At 37.7% G+C, this 20650-nt stretch overlaps 1 protein-coding gene across 1 annotated transcript in view; it reads left to right on the top strand.

Annotated features, from left to right (window-relative positions):
- Positions 1 to 20650, top strand: part of ADAM32 (ADAM metallopeptidase domain 32) — a 152739-nt gene that overhangs the window by 114002 nt on the left and 18087 nt on the right. The window lies entirely within an intron of this gene.

Here is a 20650-nt window from a genome sequence, read left to right as displayed (position 1 = left end):
ATGAGAGAAAAGCAAAAATGAAATGGCAATAGAGGATCACCGTTATTTTCAAGTTCATGGTCAGCTTCACCTCTGAATTTTGTGTTCTTTGCTTAAGCTCACTTAGGTGTGGTTTTGTGTTCATTTGAAAACATCTTAACATGTTTTGAGGTGGAGTGGGAGAAAAATGAGAAATATTTCTAGTTTGAGAAATATCAATCTTGGTTATGCAACATGAAAGCAATTAGATGAGCTATCACTGTTGTTTCTTAGTCAAGTCGTTTTCACACTGAGACATGGGTGGTAGGGAATAAGTGTTCAGTTTTATGCATGTTTAGGTAGAGATGCCCCTGAGCGATTTAATTTTATCTTTTCACAACACCATAAAGTATATAATGTATTCCTTATTTCACAGTAAATCAGAGAAGTTAATTTTTCTGCCATCACACAGCTTGTAAGAAGCAGCAGATCTTCCTGACTTCAGAGTCAGGAAGTCAGAGTCAGACACTCCTAACAACTTAACTCTTCTATACATTCTTCTTAAAAAAAAGAAAGACTGTGCAAGATGAATTGTCCTACTGGCTTTGGCAGATTACCTCTGAGCATAAAAACCTAGAACATTCAGTTGGCAGAATGTTTAGCCCCAAAGCCAGCATCTTTTTCTCCTTTCCCAAAATATTCCATTCTGGAGCTCATGGGGGCTTGACCACTAATCATCTTAGCCAAGCAAGTTCTCTTTGGAGTTCAGTCAAGGGAGACAGGAAGTAAACCAGAATAAAAAATGGACGAAGCAGATACAGAAGAAGCTAAGAGTAGATTAGGAATCAGTTTTGAATGGGATACTACTGATGCTTAGTACCAGTCATGGAATTTTTTGTCTAACCTGGTTTGTCAATGCAGAAGTTAATAGCCTTCATATATATGCATTAGAAGATGACTAATAATCAGAGCTTGTTGTTGTTGTTAGGTGCCATCGAGTCAGAGCTTACTTTTTATCAATCTTCATTTTTTACATGTTTTCTCATTATTTCATATATTGGATATCTCATGATTTCCTTCACTCAATACTCAGTGTCTGCTTTTGCTCAGTGTTTCCAAGCTAATTAATCCATGTACTAATTTTTGTGGATTCTTATCTCTGACTGAGTGTCCTACTTTCTAGATTGATTTTTATCCCTGGCATGGTTTCTATTGACAATAATTCCTGCATTTATTTTCATAATCTTTTTTTTATACCCTTGAATTCTCAGTTGTCTACTGTTTTATTTTCCTTCATGGCACTTATCACTATATGACTCCCCATTTATTTTACTTGTTTGCTTATTATCTGTCTCCCTAACTAATACGTAAGCAGGATCTTGTGAATCTTATGTTCATTATTGTACCTCCAGCACTTAGAATAATACCTGACATAAAATAGTTGCTCAATAAATTTTTAGTGAATAAGTGAATAGCACAAGAATTTTTTATTTTGCTTTTGTAGGCAATTGACATGTCTGGCTCTATAGTGAGGACTTGAATATCGTATCAGTTCTCAACCTTTTGTCCACATGTAACAGAATACCTGAGGAAACATGGTGGGAATAGTAGGGATTTATTTTGCACACACAGCAAGAAAGTCCAGAGATATTTGGTCCCCTCATTGTTAAGGCTCATGACTGTCTTCTCTATCATTCTCTTAACTTTCCCCTTCATGATAGTCATATTGTTCTTTTGTTCAAAGATAGAAAGGGCTTATATACTTTTACTTATTTCTTTTACTGGAGAGAACAATCTTTTATATGAATCCTCAGCAGCATTTCCCTCAGAGCACACTGGCTAGGATTGGGCCACATGCCCATGATCTGGCTGCAAACGAGGCTTGTAAAACTAATATCTGGCATTTTTCAGTCTTTATGATGGAAGTTAGAGACCATCTCAAGAATGGATTTGATGCACTGAACACTAATGACCAAAGACCAGAAGAGTTGTCAGATAACATCAAGGACATCATACATGAAGAAATTAAAATGTCATTAAAAAGACAGGAAAGAATTAAAAGACCAAAATGCATGTCAGAAGAAACTCTGATACTTGCCCTTAAGCACAGAGTAGCTAGAGGGAACAGAAGAAATGATGAAGCTAAGAGATCTGAACAAAAGATTTCAAAGGGGGTAGCTCAAGTTAGACACGGTAAAATATTATGATGCAATGGGCGAAGACCTGGAGATGGAAAACCAGAAGGGAAGAACAAGATTGGCATGTCTTTCAAGCTGAAAGAACTAAAGAGAAAATTCAAGCCTCAATTTGCAATACTAAAGGATTTTATAAGCAAAAAATTGAATGATGTGGCAAGCATCAAAAGAAGACTGAAAGAATACACAGAGTCACTGTACCAAAAAGAATTCATTGAAATTCAGCAATTTCAGTGTGTATCATATGGTGAAGAACCACTGGTACTGAAGAAAGAAGTTCAAGCTACATTGAAGCCACTGGCAATAAACAAGGCTCCAAGAATTGACGGAATAAGCAACCGAGATACTTCAACAAACAGAAGCAACACTGGAAGCACTTATTCATTTGTGTCAAGATATTTGGAAAGCTGGTCAGTCGACTGGAAGAGACCTATATTTGTGCCCATTCCCAAAAAAGGCAATCAAAGGGAATGTGGGAATTGTCAAACAATCTTATTAATATCACATGTAAGCAAAATTAAAAAAAAAAAAAAAACTGCTGCAGCCAAACATTGGCAGAAAACTGCCAGAAATTCAAGCTGGATTCAGAAGAGGACATGGAATGATGGATAGCATTGCTGATGTCAGATGGATTTTGGCAGAAAGCAGAGAATACCAGAAAGATGTTTACCTGTGTTTTATCAACTACACAAAGGCATATGGCTATGTATATCAAATTATGGATAATATGATGAAGAATGGGAATCTCAAAACACTTAATTGTGCTCATATGGAACCTGTACATGAATCAAGAGGCAGTTATTCAGACAGAACAAGTGGGTACTGTGTAGTTTAAAATCAGTAAAGATGTACAACAGGGTTGTATCCTTTCACTTTACTTATTCAATCTCTATACTGAACAAATAATCTGAGATGCTGGACCGTATGTACAAGAATGCAGTCCCAGGATTGGAGGGAGACTCGTTAACGACACGCAGTATACAGATAACATAACCTTGCTCACCGGAAGTGAAGATGACTTGAAGCACTTGCTGATGAAGATCAAAGGCCACAGCCTTCATATGGATTACACCTGAACATAAAACAAAAATCCTTACAACTGGACTGCTAAATAGCATCACAATAAATGAAGAAATTAAAGTTGTCACTGACTTCATTTTACTTGGATCAACAATCAATGTCCATGGAAGAAGCAGTCAAGAAATCAAATGCTGTACTGCATTGGAAAAATCTGCTGCAAAAGACCTCTTTAAAGTTTTTAAAAAAGCAAAGGTGTCACTTTGATGACTGGTGCACCTGACCCAAGCCATAGTATTTTCAACTGTCTCACATGCATGAAAAAGTTGGACAATAAAAAAGATCAAGAAAAAGTTATGCATTTGAATTGTGGTGTTGGCATCAGCTTTCTGAAAATTTTCACAAAAAATTTCTGCTGAAATTTAGATTGTAATTTTGTTGAAACTTTAGATTAATTCTGGATTATTGATATTTTAACGGTTGTATCTTCCAATCCATGAACATCCTCTGTATTTCTAAGCAAATGTTTTGTGGTTTTGGTGTTCATGTTTTGCATGTGTTTCATTGATATTATTCCTATGTTTTGGGTTTTTATGTAAAAAGTATTATTATTTTTTTAAATTCTGTGATGCACCATGGCAAAATTGTGATACAACACACCAAATATGTGTGGTACTCACAGGTTGTCCTGATTTTTAAATAGCCAGGAGGCTATTATAAAAAGGGTATTAATAACTAATATGGATTGCTCTGTGAATATCATGTCCTTCCAGAGCCTGAATGCACATTAGCACACGGAAAGTAGGTTTTATTACTTATAAAAAGAAGCAGACAGCATAGAACCAAAGAAGTTTCAGGACCGAGCTGTCCCCCGGCTCAAAAGCTGTCCAGACAGAAAACATCTACACATACATTGCTATGTATCATAGGTGAGGGACTTAAATGGGACAGTTAAACTACAGGCTGGTTCCTCCCTGGATTTGGAAGTTTTCCTGGTGCAGATAGAGAATTCTTCTGTGCCTGTCTCCACCAGCATCGTAGGTGTGAGACAATGTAAGCCTGCCTTCTGCCAGTCTGCCCCTGGCCAGGTAGGCTTAGGTAAGTGGGTTGTAAGCTTTTGCTACCTGTGCTCCCCCTGGCATCATAGCTGAGGAGACGGAGAAAAATCCCTCTCCCAGCCATTTTTATACCGCTAATCCTGCGTGACCCATTACATTGAGTGCAAGGTACATTTTTCCCACCTGATCATCCTGGTGGAGGGTGGGGAGAGTAGAGTGGAGGGTGGTATTTAGATACTTTGGCGCTCAGCCTGGGATTGTATATCTTTAACTTTGCTGATGTTTAGAAAAACCATTGGGTTTGGGGGGTGTGTGGTAGTTCCTGAAACCCAAAAGTGCTAGCTAGCAGAGGGAGGGACAGGAAGACATGACCACCAGACCCCTCACAAATTCCATTTCCAATTTGTTTGTTGCTACTATATAGAAATACAGGTGATTTTTGTATCTTGAACTTTTATCCTGTGACCTGATGTAGTGAGACATAGTGATACCTACTGTTATGGATCAAATTGTGTTCCCCCAAAAGCTATGTTGAATTCCTGTCTTAGTTATCTAGTGCTGCTATAACAGAAATACCACAAGTGGATGCTTTAACAAACAATTTTTTTTTCTCACAGTTTAGGAGGCTAGAAGTCCAAATTCAGAGCTCCAGCTCTAGATGAAGACTTTCTTTAGCAGTTGACTGGGGAGGAAGGTCCTTGTCTCTTCAGCTTCTGCTTCCTGGTTCCTTGGAGCTCTCCATATGTCTTGGCATCTGTCTTACTCCATCTCTGCTTCTCCTGCTTGCTTGTTTAATCTCTTATATCTCAAAAGAGATTAACTCAAGATACACCCTAATCCTGCCTCATTAACATAATAAACATAACCTAATTTTAATCCTCATTGACATAATCTAATACTGCCTTGTTAACATAACAAACACAACCCATTCACAAATGGAATTATAACCACAGACAGAGGTTAGGATTTACAACACAAATTTTGGGGGATACAATTCAATCCATAACAAGTCCTAACTTCCAGTACCTGTGAATGTGAACTTGTTTGGCAATAGGGTCTTTGAAGCTGTTATCAGTTGAGTTAACATGAGATCATACTGGAGTAAGTTGGGTCCTAATCCATCCTGAGTGGTGTCCTTGTAAAAGAGAAGAGACATAGAGAGACAGAGGAAGAAGGCCATGTGAAAATGCATCTACAAACTAGAATGTTCTACATTCTACTTTGGTGAGTAGTATCTGGGGTCTTAAAAGCTTGTGAGCAGCCATCTAAGATACTCTACTGGTCCCACCCCATCTGGAGCAAGGGAGAATGAGGAAAACCAAAGACACAAGGAAAGATTAGTCCAAAGGACTAATGGATGACAACTACCACAGCCTCCCCCAGACTGACTCCAGCACAATGAAATGGTGCCTGGTGGCACCGACTGCTCTGAGAGGGATCAAAGTAGAGGGTCCTGGACAGAGCTGGAGAAAAAAATGTAGAACAAAATTCTAATTAAAAAAAAAGAAGACCAGACTTACTGGTCTGACAGAGACTGGAGAAACCCTGAGAGTATGGCTCCCAAACACCCTTTTAGCTCAATAAGAAAGTCACTCCCGAGGTTCACCCTTCAGCCAAAGTTTAGGCAGGCCCATAAAACAAAACGAAACTAAATAGGCACACCAACTGAGGGGCAAGGACGAGAAGGTAGAAGGGGGCAGGGAAAGCTGGTAATGGGGAACCTAAGATCGAGAAGGGAAGAGTGTTGACCTGTAGGGTTGGCAAGCAATGTCACAAAACAATATGTGTATTAATTGTTTAATGAGAAGCTAGTTTTCTCTGTAAACCTTCACCTAAGGTACAATAAAAAATAATGAAGTAATTTTACAATAAATAAATAAATTTATGTTGTTTGAAACCACCCATTTTGTGCTACTTCGTTATAGCCAATATAGGCAACTAATACACCTAGTAAGGATAGAGAAATATGATTCTAATTAGTTATCAGAGGATATGTGCCCTGAAGGCTTTCATCTGAAGAATAAATTAAGAAATGCTCAGGTTTGTCATGCATAAACTCGTTTAGTTTGTTGTAAGATTGTCATAGCAAGCAACACAAGACCTCAGGACATTCATTTACCATTGGAGAATCAGGATTGATAATTACAATGTTAGCTTAAATGTTAGAGTCCAAATCTTTAGACTTCGGGCTTTTGACTTTAACGAGTGGTCTCAGGAAGGAGACTTGACCACCTCTCAAACTCAGAGGAGGTCCCCCCGAGCTAGGGTCCGAGAGTGGTTGTGGTAAGAAGTATGTCTGCAGGTTGTCAATCTTCAGACAGAGAGCCAAAGACAGCTTTTGCTTCTGTCTTCTTCCAAAATGGGCAGAGCTCCATGGGTTTATATACCACATGTGCTGTTACGTTTAACTACAATTGGTATGTCTTATTGCCAATTAAGGGAACTGCAGTGGTTAAGAGCTCGGCTGCTCATAAAAGGTCAGCAGTTCAAATCCACCAGCTGCTCCTTGGAAACCCTATGGGACAGTTCCACTCTGTCCTATAGGGTTGGTATGAGTCAGAATTGACTGGACGGCAGTGGGTTTTATGGGTTGTATTACATATTTATATTTTGCTAATTTATAGAAATATGAATTATTGCTAATTATGACATAATGTATTTTCTCGTTTACTACATACATTTCAAGGCCAACTTGATTAAAAATTATGAGAATTGTTTAGTGACATATTTATGTTTGCTAATTTAGAGATTTGATTAATGTTATATTCCATTATCATGGTACAGATTCACAGCTCAGTTTAGGGGAGTTAATTATAACAAACGTCTTCTATTTCCAAAGTGAGAACAACTTTTAACAACTTAATGGTTAAAGAGTATTTAGAAGTATACATGCTTCTGTCTCTAACTTCAGAAATTGTCTAACTTCACATTATAAGCGACTTATACATAGGTATTTAAAAGCAGTATAAAAACATCATGATAGTGTAAAAGCATTATAGAAGTATACATAATAGTGACTTACACCTAGGTGTTTAAAAGCATTACGAACAGTGTAAAAGCACTGTAGATGTGTACATAATAGCGATTTATACATAGGTGTTTAGGTTTAGAAACATTATGAAAACATAACAGTGTAAAATCATTATAGAGACATATACATTTGTGAGGTGATTTGAGACCATTGCAAGAAGCATGTATTACAATATGGATCTGTGCTACAGTGCAGGTGTACAGTTGTTTAATGACAAAAAACTTATATAAGAATTCAGAGCACCTGCTCAGAATGAATCATTGTAAGAAAAAATTTACATCTTGTATACATGTGCCTGGTAATTAATCAAACATCCAGGGCTTCAGAGTCATCCCCTCCTATGCAGTCTGCCAAAGATGCTCAGGGAATGTAATTTAATGCCAGAGTGATAAAAGAACCAACCTGATTATACGCTTTTCTGTATAAAAAGGCACATTTCACAGAGATCAATTTTTGAAATTTGATGTCTTGCAACCCCTAGCTTACTAGTTTCGGTATTATTTTTAATTTTCTTAGATTTTCTACACACACACACACACACACACACACACACACTCACAGATTATGTCGTCTGAGAATAAAGAAAGCTTTACTTTTTCTTTTCCAATAGGTATGCCATTTATTTTTTTTCTTTGCCTTATTCCACTTTACAGGATTGTGAATGCAATATTGAATGAAAGTAATAGGAAATTAGTAAACCATCCTTGTGTTTTACTGCTCTGAGGTAGAGAATATTAAGTATTTCACCACTGAGTATGATACTGGCTATAGATTTTTCCTGAGTACTCTTTATAAGGTTGAGGAAATTCCTTTATATTCCTAGTTTGCTTAGAATTTTTATCATAATTGAGTGTTGATTTTTTTCAAATGCTTTTTTCCACATTCATTGAAATGATTTTATATATATATATATATATATATATATATATATAAAATAGTCTGTTAATATGGTAAATTACGTTGATTGACTTTCAGGGGTTAAACACACCTTGCATCTTGCATTCCTGGGATAAAATCCACTTGGTCATCGTGTATTATTCTTTTTATATATAGTTGGATTTGATTTACTAATATTTTTCTAAGAATTTTGTCTGTATGTTTATGAGTTATATTGGTTTGTAATTTTCTTTTTGTAAATGTCTTTGTCAGGTTTTAGTATCATAATTATGCTTTACTCATAAAATGAATTGGGGAGTATCATGGATTGAATTGTGTCCCCCCAAAATATGTGTATCAATTTGGCTAGGCCATAATTCCCAGTATCGTGTGATTGTCCACCATTTTGTCCTTTGATGTGATTTTCTTATGTGTTGTAAATCTTATTTCTATGATATTGATAAGATGAATTAACAGCAGTTATGTTGGTGAGATCTACAAGATTAGATTGTGTCTTAAGATAATCTCTTTTGCGACATAAAAGAGAGAAACTAGCAGAGAGACGGGACCTCATAACACCAAGAAAGCAGCGTCGGGAGCAGAGCATGTCCTTTGGACCCAAGGTTCCTGGGCAGAGAAGCTCCTAGACAATGGAAAGACTGATAACTAGGACCTTCCTCCAGAGCCTATAGAGAGAGTAAGCCTTCCCCTAGAGTTGATGATTTGGACTTGTAGCCTACTGGACCGTGAGAGAATAAATTTTTCTTTGTTAAAGCCATCCACTTGTGGTATTTCTGTTACGGCAGCGCTAGGTAACTAAGAGGGGGAGTATTCACTCCTATTTTATAAAACAGTTTTGTATTATTTCTTCATTAAGTATTTGATAAAATTCACCAATGAAGCTATCTGGAAAAGGAGTTTTTCTTGAAGAAGCTTTTAAATTATTAATGTGATTTGTTTAACAGAGGGCTATTCAGACCTTGTGTTTGTTCTTGTGTCATTTTTGTAATTTATGTCTTTAAAGGAAATTGTCCATTTTTCTGAGGTGCTGTATTTATAGGCAGAAGGTTTATAATATTCACTTATTATCATTTTACACCTGTAGAATATGTAGTTATGTGCCTGTTTTCATTCCTAATATTGTAAATGTATTCTCTTTCTCTTTTTTTTTAACCCTGGGTTTAATTTACTAAGGATTTATCAATTATACTAATCTTTTCAAAAAAACAACTTTTGGCTTTGTTGATTTTTCTATTATGTATAATATTTTTCTATAATATTGATTTGAATATTTATTATTTTCTTCCCTCTACTTCCATTGAGTTTAATTTGCTTTTTCTAGTTTTTTAAGGTAAAAGTATACTTCTTTGATTTTATACCTTCTTTTTTTAATACAGGAGCACTGGTAGCACAGTGGTTCAGAACTTGGCTGCTAACCAAAAGATCAGCAGTTCAAATCCACCCTATGGGGAAGTTCTACTCTGTCCTATAGGGTCATTGTGAGTCAGAATCAACTCGATGGCTGTGTTTTTTGTTTTTTTTTTTTAAACCATGATACTCATAGTTCTCTATCTTTACTCCCTTCCAAAGTAGGGGTAAGTGGGGATGGTCAGTAGTTTTTATTTAAGTTTTATTGAGCCTTGTTTATGGCCCAATGTGTGATCTACTTTGATGGATTTTCTATGAATATTTTATGCTAATATGTATTCTGCCATTGTTGGATGCAATGTTTGATAAATGCCACTTACAATGAGTTGGTTGTTAGTGTTGTTCCAGCCTTCTATATCCTTACCGATTTTTTGTGTACTTGTTCTATTAGTTACTGAGAGAGGCATTTTGAAATCTTTAAGTGTAATTATGGGTTTTTCTGTTTTTCCTTTCATTTCTGTCAGTTTTGCATCATGTATTTTGAAGAATTTTTATGAGGTACATGCATATTTAGGATTTTTTTTTTTTTATTAATTAACACTTTTATTACTATTACATAACCCTCCTTAGCTCTGGTAATACTCTATTCTGTTTGACATTTCATATAGCTACTTCTGCTTTCTTATGATTAGTGCTTTTGTGGTATATCTTGTTCCATCCCTTTAACTTCCCTGTCTGTGTCTTTATATTTAATGGGTGTTTCTTATAAGCAGCACATAGCTGGCTCTTGCTTTTTTATCTAGTCTGGTAATCTCTGATCTTTAATTGGTGTTCTTAGTCAATGTACATTTAATGTAATTATTGGTAGGGTTGCTTCTAAATCTGTCATTTTATTCTTTGTTTTCTGTTTTTCCCATGTTTTACTTTTCCCTCATTTCCTGTGTTTTTTTTTTTTGTAAAAATTGAAAATTTAATACTCTATTTTAATCCCCTTTTTTGCCTGTTACACATTTCCAAGCCCAGTCTCAGGGATGTCTTACTGTCTTTTGTTCCTAGAAAATTTCTCTATAGGTAATTCATTTATTGGAATGACAAGTACAGCAGAGATAGACTGTCTGGCTAACTGAAGATAGTACCTGCACATTTGCCCAAGGTAAATCAAAGTGTCTTAGAACTCGAAGAAATGGTGCTACAGTTGGTTGATTGGTTTTGTGCTGTCAAGTCGATTCTGACCTATGGCGACCCCATGTGTTACAGAGTAGAGCTGCTCCATAGGGTTTCTTTGCTGAAATCTTTATGGAAGCAGATCACCAGGCCTTTTTTTCTACGGTGCTGCTGGGTGGGTTTGAACTGCCAACGTTTTAGTTACCAGCCGAGCCCAAACTGTGCCACTCAGGGACCTCCCGTAAAGGTGAGAACAACATCAGTAGGAAGTTTCAGGAATTATGAATGGAAAATGTAAGTACAGAGAATGGTCATTCAGCTGAGCCTAATGCAAGTGATCTCATGAATGGTAATCGATCACTTCTAAAGTGTCTGTAGGATTGCCTATGTTAAGAGCTCTTCCTACTAAACTCAGTCTCCCAAACTTATCAATGCCTAAGGTGTGCATCTGTAGGTGGAGCTGACTTCCCAAGTACCCACTGGTCCTCTGAACACTCTGGCTCAGTTTGGAACCCTATATGGATCAACCTGGTCCCTTTGCTAATGAATTGTGGCATTTGGTCTAACATATTTTGTACAGGACACCTGTTTCTGAGGTGGCTCAGTTTACCACAGTGGTAGTCCTCTTTATTAGTCAAAGAACCTTCGCAATAAGCTTCTAGTTTCTTTTTTTCTCTGTAGAGGTCCCAGACATGATTTTTCTGCTTAGTATAACTTTCTAGGAACTGCCCCAATGTCCACATGGTTACTATTGTGCATATTATATCAATGCAATATAGCCTTATACCTATATTCATAGATGGTTTGACTATAGTTGGTACCTAATCAGATCTAGACCAATTGTAGTACCCTTAAAACTTGCTAAAGTTGGTAGGTTTTGCGGTGAGTATCTGACTTAGGATAAGGGAGTTGGGGGATGCTGATTCTGGTTACTTGGATTTTCGGTCCTTTGAACAAGAAAATTTTCCCTCTAAGGATTTGAATCTATTATATGTAAAGCTCTAGAGTGTTTGGCAGCTATGTTTTCAAGCATGTGGAGGAAGATGGGCCTCAATGAGATAGAAAATGAAGCTGAAGTTTAAGCATAAATGAAAACAAGAGAAAAAGACATAAATTTTACCTATCTTTCTTATTTCAAGACCACCATAATAAAATAATATTTAGGCTATCTCTTGTTATTATTATAATTTTTGATGGATATTCTGAACTTGTTAGAAAATGGTTATTTCTCCATCATTTCATCTGGCATTACAGTAGTAAACTTTAGTATAGTGGAGATTGAAAAAAATTGTATACATCAAGGGGCCTCAAGTTCTGTAAGTTTATGCTTCCTTATCTTAAATATATCTTAAGAGTGTTTCAGGAGACTTGGAGGAAAAGATTTCTACTTGCATCCCTCATCATCCATTTGTGGAAAATCTAAATTGGTTCTGTTCGCAAGGTCTTTGACAAATCTGCGATTGATGTCGTCTATTTCAACAAAGATGGTTTAGTGAACTACAGACTCAGGCACTTTAATGAGATTAGTGAGGTGATATTAGAAACATAATTTTCAATAGATCACTAAAGAGTTTGTTTCAAATATTACTGTTTAAAAATCTCTATTGCCTCAAATAGAACAGGTATAATTCATGTTGGAAGTCCTTATTTTGGTTGTTAAGTGCCATAAGGAAGGCAGATCATGGGATATAGCTACCCAAGGTGTTCATTTTTTCATTCATTCGGTATTTATTGAGCACCCTAATTGGTGAACTATTCTTCTAGCGCAGGAAATGGAGTGATGAGCAAGACAAAAAAAGATCCCTATTCGTATGGAACTTATATTCTAGTGAGAAGTTCAGACAATAAACAAGAATATGTAAATGAATGAATGCATAAATTAAATAAAATGAATAAATAAATAAAATAATTTCCATTAGTGGTAAATGCTATAACAGCAAGAAAAATACAAAGCAGCAATAACAGCAACAACGAAACAGGGTGATAGGAGAGTGATCATGAAAATTTTAGTAAGAGAGTAAGATAATGAGGGTTTTAAGTAAGAGACAGATATCTGATTTTTTTTAAAAAAGAGCACTCTGACTTATGTTATGAAGAATGTACCATGGGAAGTGGAGAGTGGAAGTGGAACATCAGTTGGAAGACTGTTGCAGTACACCTACTCCTCACTTATCAACTTGGTTAGGTTCCAAAGACCAGGTTGTTATGCAAAGATCGATGTTATGTGAAAATGGAGAATGATCACATCAGATAACAAAATGGAGGATGACTATATCATTACATAACTGCCAAATTACATAACTGCTGAATTACATCATTACATAACTACTAAGCTGAGAATCATGGCCCAGCCAAGTTGACACATAACCTTAACCATCACAGCCAGCATTATTCTTAGCCTCACACCTTGGCATTCGTTACTGCCAGATGTACGGCATGAATGTGCAAAATAGACAGTAACTTTTTTGCTATTGTAAATGTGAAATCTCTGATAATGAGATAGTTGATAAGCGAGGCATACATGTATACCTAACAATATCTTAGGCTAAAGTGGCAGCCATGGAGAAGGCGACAAGTGATCACTCTCCGGTGGTATGTAAGAGGTAGAGTCAACAATACTTGCTAATGGGTTAGATGGTAGGTGTAGGTGGTGAAAAAATCCAGGATGATTCTTAAGTTTTGACCTGAAAAGTCGGTTAACTTGTGATCCTCTAAACTGAAATATGGGATTCTGAGGATAAAGTAGAGTTTGGGGTGATAAACAAGAGTTTGGTTTTAGGATATGTTAAGTTGTAAAATGCCTATTAGTCCTATGATGAGGTGACCCAGATGCCAGATTGTGAAAACTCAACCTTTAGCTAACATCTCAGGGTCTCCCTTTATTCCAGTTGAGATGGAGTGGCCTTCTCTTCAGGCATCTGAATATATCTCTCCATCTAACTGGAAACATAGACTAGCAGTCTTTAATATTTGTCAGGGAGTATACTCAGACTCCGTACTTCTCAGTGACATTTATGAAGGATTGTCTAAATCGTATGCAATCTATTCATTTATTTTAATTGCTCTAAAATTGATTGTTGGAACACACAAAATACCTAGATCATGTTATTGTTGTTCCTGGTCAAATAATTTTTACTTAATAGCATTTTAGTGTTAGGCCAGCAATCTATATTATTACTGCACATAGTAAAAAACAATTCAATAAAACTAATTTTACTTTAAGAACCTTGTTGAGAATGTTGTTCACTACATTACGCAATGTCCTCTGTATGTATTATGTCCTCTGGAAATAATTTCTTTCTGGTATGTATCGGGAATAGATGTGCATTCTTAAGCCTACTTAAGAATGTGCATTCTTAAACTGCGTGTCATGAGGTTCATTATGTTTCCCAATTAAGATTGTCTGGGAGAAAATTTAAGCCATATAGGGCCTTACCGCATGTGTATTAGTTACCTAGTGCTGCTATAACAAAAATACCATGAGTGGGTGGCTTTCACAAACAGAAATTGATTTTCTCACAGTTTGTTGTTATAGCTGTTAGGTGTTGTCAGTTTGGTTCCGACTCATAGCAACTGTATGTACAACAGAATGAAACACTGCCCAGTCCTGCACCATCCTCACGATTGTTGTTATGCTTGAGCCCATCGTTTCAGCCACTGGTCAATCCATCTCGTCGAGGGTCTTCCTCTGTTTCTCTGACCTTCTACCAAGCATTATGTCCTTCTCCAAGAACTGATCCCTCCTGATAACATGTCCGAAGTATGTGAGACAAAATCTTACCATCTGTCCCTCTAAGGAACGTTGTGGCTGTATTTCTTCCAAGACAGATTTGTGTGTTCTTTTGGCAATCATGGTATATTCAGTATCCTTTGCTAATACTGTAATCCTAAAGCATCAATTCTTCTTCCGTCTTCCTTATTCATTGCCCAGCTTTTGCATGCATATGAGGCAATTGAAAACACCATGGCTTGGGTCAGGTGCACCTTAGTCTTCGAGGTGACATCTTTATTTTTAACACTTTAAAGAGATCTTTTGCAGCAGATTTGCCCAATGCAATATATTTATTGATTTCTTGACTGCTGCTTCCGTGGACATTGTGGATCCAAGTAAAGTGAAATACTTTGCAACTTCAGTATTTTCTCCATATATCATGATGTTGCTTATTGGTCCAGTTTGAGGATTTTTGTTTTCTTTATGCTAAGGTGTAATCCGTACTGAAGGCTGTACTCCTTCATCTTCATCAGTAAGTGCTTCAAGCCCTCTTCACTTTGAGCAAGCAAGGTTGTATCATCTGCATATTGCAGGCTGTCAGTGAGTCTTCTTCCAACTCCGATGCTGCATTCTTGTTACAGTCCAGCTTCTTGGATTATTTGCTCAGCATACAGACTGAATAAGTATGGTGAAAGGATACGACCTTGACACACACCTTTCCTGATTTTAAGCAATGCATTATCCCTTTGTTCTGTTCAAATGACTACCTGCTGCTCTATGCCTATTCCTAGGTATTTTATCCTTTTGGGGGCTATTATAAATGGTATTGTTTTCTTGATTTCCTTTTCAGAGTTCTCCTTGTTAGTGTAGAGGGATCCAACTGATTTTTAGTGTGCTGTTCTTGTACCCTGCCACTTTGCTGAATCCTTCTATTCGTTCCAGTAACTTTCTCTGGGATTTTCTATGTATAGGACTATGGCATCAGTCAATAAGGATAGTCTTACTTCTTTTCCAATTTGGATACCCTTTATTTTCCTTTCTTGCCTTATTGCTCTAGCTAGGACTTCCACTACAATATTAAATAAGAGTGGTGATAAAGGGCATCCATGTCTCCTTCCTGTTCTCAAGGGGAATGCTCTCAGTCTTTCTCCATTGAGAAAAATGTTGGCTGTTGGTTTTGCATAAAAAAAATTTTTTTTTTTTTCATGCGTACTCTTAATTAGGAAGCCCTGGTGGCATAGTGGTTAATTAATTATACTGAGGAATTTCCCTTCTAGTCCTATTTTTCTGAGATTTTTTTTTTTTAATCAGAAAAGGGTGTTGGATTTTATTAAATGCCTTTTCTGCATTGATTGAGATGATCATGTGATTTTTTTCCCTTTATTTTATTGATGTGATGAATTACGTTGATTGATTTTCTGATGTTGAACCAGCCTTGCATCCCTAATATGAATCCCACTTGGTCATGATATATTAGTATTTTATTTTATTTTGATATACTGTTGAATTCAGTTGGCTAGAATTTTATTGGAAATTTTTGCGTCTGTATTCATGAGGGATATTGGTCTGTAATTTTCTTTTTTTGTGTGTTGCCTTTGCCTGGCTTCTGTATCAGGGTTATACTTGCTTCATAGAATGAATTAGGGAGTGTTCCTTTTCTATGTTCTGGAATAGTTTGAGTAGAATTAGTGTTAACTCTTCTCTGAATGTTTGGGAGACTCCTCCCGTGAAGCCATCTGGGCCAGGACTATTTTTTGTTGGGATTTTTTCTTTTTCTTTTAATGACATCTTCAGTTTCTTCTTTTGTTGTGGGTCTGTTTAGATTTTCTACCTCTGTCTTAGTTTAAGTAGCTAGTGTTTTTCTAAAAAAATCATCAATTTCTTCTAGGCTTTCAAATCTGTTGGAGTACAGTTTTTCATAATATTCTGTTATGATCCTTTCTGTCTCAGTTGTTTCTGTTGTAATGTCAACCATTTCATTTCTTATTTTGATTATTTGCATCTTCTGATTTTTTTCCCTTTGTCATTTTGGACAGTGGTTTGCGATCCTCTCAAGAAACCAGCTTCTAGGCTTGTTTATTCTTTCTGTTGTTTTTCTGTTCTCTATTTCATTTATTTCTGCTCTGATCTTTATTATTTACTTTCTTCTGGTAACTGTGGTGACTGTGGTCTTCTTTTGCTATTCCTTTTCTATTATTTCAGGTTGTCAGGTTTACTTATTGATTTTGTACCTTTCTTATTTTTTGCTATGTGCATTTATTACTATAAATTTTCCTTTAATCACTGCCTTTGCTGTGTTCCAAAGGTTTTGGTATGTTGTGTTTTCATTTTCACTTTATTCTAAGAATTTTTAAATCTCCTGTCATCCAATATTTTTTTAAGTAAGGTGTTGTTCAATTTCCATGTATTTGTTTTTTTTCCCTTGTTCTTTCTGTTATTGATTTCTAGTTTTACAGTGTTATGGTCAGAGAAGCTGCTTTGTATTATTTGGATGTTTTTTAATTTATTGAGGCTTACTTTATGGCCTAAAATATGGTTTACTCTGAGGAAAGATCCACATGCATTGGAGAAGAATGTGTACTGTGCTGATATTGGGTGGTGTGTTCTGTATATGTCCGTGAGGTCAAGTTGGTTGATTGTGGTATTTAGGTCTTCTGTATCTTTATTGACTTTCTTTCTAGTTGTTCTTTCCATTTTCGAAAAATGGTGTGTTAAAGTCTCTTACAATTAATGTAGAACTCTCTATTTCTGTTTTCAAATTTGTTAGAGTTAGTTTTATGTATTTTGGAGCTCTGTCATTAGGTGCATATTTATTATTGTTATGTCTTCTTGGTGAATTGACCCTTTAATGATTATATAATACCCTTCTTTGACTCTTACAATGGATTTTGACTTAACGTCTTACAGCTTTATTTTGCTTTTGAGAAGTCTTTATCTGGGTTGGTATCTGGGTGATGCTGATGTTGTTGGTTCTCTGTTTGAAGAATTCCCTTTAATATTTCTTGTAAGGCTAGTCTGGCTTTTACAAATTCTCTTTATTTCTGCTCATCTGGGAATACCCTAGTTTCACCATCATTTTTGGAAGACAGTTTTGTGGGATATATGGTTCTTGGTTGGCAATTCTTCTCTTTCAAGATTTTATGTATGTCCTCCCATTGTCTTCTTGTCTGCATAGTTTCTGATGAGGAATCAGTGCTTGGTCTTACTGGTGACCCTTTGTAAGTGATATTCATGTTTCATGAGCTGCTCTTTGGTTTTGGAAAGTTTGATTATAATATGTCTTGTTGAGTTCTTTTGGGAATCTGTTTTGTATGGGGTTCATTGGCTTCTTAGATGGAAATCTTGTCTTTCATGATGTTTGGGAAGTTTTCTGCCAATATAGCCTCAAAGACTCACTCTACTTTTTTTTTCTCCTCTTCTGGAATTCCTATTGTTGTTTTTAGATGCTGTCGAGTCAGCTCCGACTCATAGTGACCCTGTGTTCAACAAAATGAAACGTTCCCCAGTCCTGCACCATCCTTAAAATTGTTGCTATGTTTCAGCCCACTGTTGCAGCCACTGTGTCAATCCATCTTTTTTTGCTGACCCTCTACTTTACCAAGTATGATTTCCCTCTCCAAGGACTGGCTTCTCCTGATAACATGTCCAAAGTACATGAGACAAAGTCTTGCCATCCTCACTTCTAAGGAGTGAAGAATCCCTCTTACACATACGTTATTCCTCTTGATGGGGTCCACCATAACTCTTAGTTTCCTTATTCTTTTTTCTGATTGTTCCTCAAACAAATTAGTAGCAAGGAATTTGTCCTCTATTTCACTAATTCATTCTTCCATTGATTCAATTCTACTTCTATGTCCTTCTGGTGAGTTGTCCATTTCTGATATTTTATTGTTAATTTTCTGGGTTTCTAATTGTTTTTGTATGATTTCTAATTGTCTATTTAGTTTGTCATTTTGTTCTTGTATTGTTTTCATGAAATTTTCTAGGTTTTCCTTGATCTCTTTGAAGATTCTAAATATAAGTCTTTTGAATTAATTTTCAGGTAGTTCTATTAACCATTTCCTCCTCAGGAAAGTTTTCTTTCTCTTTATTTTGCTCACTTTTCTGAGCCGTCATATCCTGTTTCTTCATATGATTTGTTATTGTCTGCTGTCTCTGAGACATTAAGGTATTAACTAATTTTTGTATTTCTTTATTGATTATATATTTGTTTTGTCCTGATTTTTATTGTTTCTTTTGTGTTGACTTTTCCTTTTGGCTGTGTTTTGATATATTAGGAGCTTTGTTTTTTTCTATTTCTGTTTAGAATACCTTTCTTCTTTTGTATTATTTTCATTGTTATTTTGTGGTACTGGTCTATGTGTGACTTTTGTGTATCAGCTGACTGGGTGTAATGATGGGTCACACCCATGTGTGATTTCTCTGTGATTAGGCCCATATGTCTTCCCTTACAGGACCGAGTGGAGGTGGGAGAGCAGGTTCTTTTTCTCTGATACTAGGTGAAAAGTGTTGTTTGATCAGTGTCTCTCCATGGCCCTATGGGACTGCGGGTCCTTCTACATTGGTGTTGTGAGGGAGTGCTACCTAAATGCACAGGCTAGGCCCTCTGTGCTTGCATGAATTGATGTCTCAGTAGGTAGTGGGGGACAAAGGGGTTTCAGCACATGTGCAGGTGGCCTGCCAGAACTGCCTGGATGTGGGATGTGTGATGTTGCAGCTGGATGTACGTTGGATGAGGGCACTGGGATCTCCTGCTTGTCATTTGGCAGAGTTGCAGATGGCACCTGTTGGAATGTGATGGGCATTGCTGATGAGGTGACGTGCCTATCTGTATGGTCACTATGCATGGATGTAGGAAGCATTCTTGCTGATTGCTGGGTTATGGGTACTATGGGTGCAAGCTGCCAGTTGCCAGGTATTCAGGCAGGAATACATGGGTTCCTGGTTGCTGGACAGCCAGCACTGGAGCTGGCACCACTGGGGCCTCATGCTGAAAGTCTCTCGGTGGGTGGTATGGGAGTGCATGCCACTGATTGTCAGTCCAGCAGCATAGGAATGTGTGCCACCTATCACTGGGGAAGCAGGGTTATGAGGGAAGGTGGGCATGGTGGGCATGCACCACCAGTTGCTGGTCCAGGTATGCAGGAGCACACAGTGTGGATTGCCAGGTGGACAGGACAACAGGGTAAGCATGTGCCGCCAGTCGCTGGGGGAGTGGGGTGGTGAGGGAGGGTGGGTGGGATGGATGCATGCTGCCAGTCACTGGTCTGGTAGCACAGGAGTGCTTGCTGCTGATTGCCAGGCAGGTGCACACTGCTGGTCACCGATATAGTAGCACAAGAGCATGCACTGCAGATGGCTGGACAGGGCCACCCACACGGTGGGGATTGTGCTGCCCGTCACTTGGTGGGCAGGGTGGGTACACATTGCCAGTCACCGGTGGAGTGGGGGGAGAGGTTTTTGTGCTGCCATTTGCCAGATGGGTGAGCTGGGGGAGGCACATCACTCGTGACTGGGGAGGGGGAAGAAGGGAAGAATGCTCCTCTGGTCACTGGCATGGGTGCTGGGATGCTTCCTGCAGACTGTAACTGGCGATCAGGTTCTGGCCACTTCCTAACGTGAAGGACGGGCTGTCTGGAGTCCAGTTGGGTGGGGGATTTCCAGCCACCACTCCATGGATCCTACCTTCTGTGAATGCTACCCACCTAAATGACTAGGGACAGCTGCTGATGAATAGTTCTGTCCCTTTTTTCTGGCTCCCTACCTGCTCTGTGGTTGCCTGAATCCCTGGATCTCTCTCCTGCCTTCCTGCACTTTCCTTCCTTAGATCTGGTTCATTTTCTGCTCACCTTGCTTCACTCTGGGTTTGCCTACACAGTATCTCTGTTTCCTATTGCGAATTCTGTGAACTTGCCTGCATGTGTACCTCACCCAGGAACACAGCTCACCCTGTCTCAAGATGGCCACACTACACTAGTCTGGCTGGCAGGGTGCCTACGATACATAAAACTCTTCTTTCACTGTTTTCATTCAGTTTCTCCTTTCATTTGGTATTCAGCGTAATTCTTCATCCTTATGTTTGCTGTTCAGGGTTCCAAGATTGTCATCAGTATCTGTTCCACTTGGTTCCTTGGGTCTTTGCTGTGTTTGACTAAGCCTGCCATCTTGAGGCATCTCTGGTCTTTGTCTCTTTAGAGCTTCTGTTCCTGGGTGATCTTCATGTGGCTTGACATCTCTCTTCCCCCATCTCTGCTTGCTCTCTTGCTTGTTT

Source organism: Loxodonta africana, chromosome 19 (genome assembly GCF_030014295.1).
Source record: "Loxodonta africana isolate mLoxAfr1 chromosome 19, mLoxAfr1.hap2, whole genome shotgun sequence".
In the NCBI taxonomy this organism is placed as follows: domain Eukaryota; kingdom Metazoa; phylum Chordata; class Mammalia; order Proboscidea; family Elephantidae; genus Loxodonta; species Loxodonta africana.
This window is presented reverse-complemented; position numbering and strand designations above follow the sequence as displayed.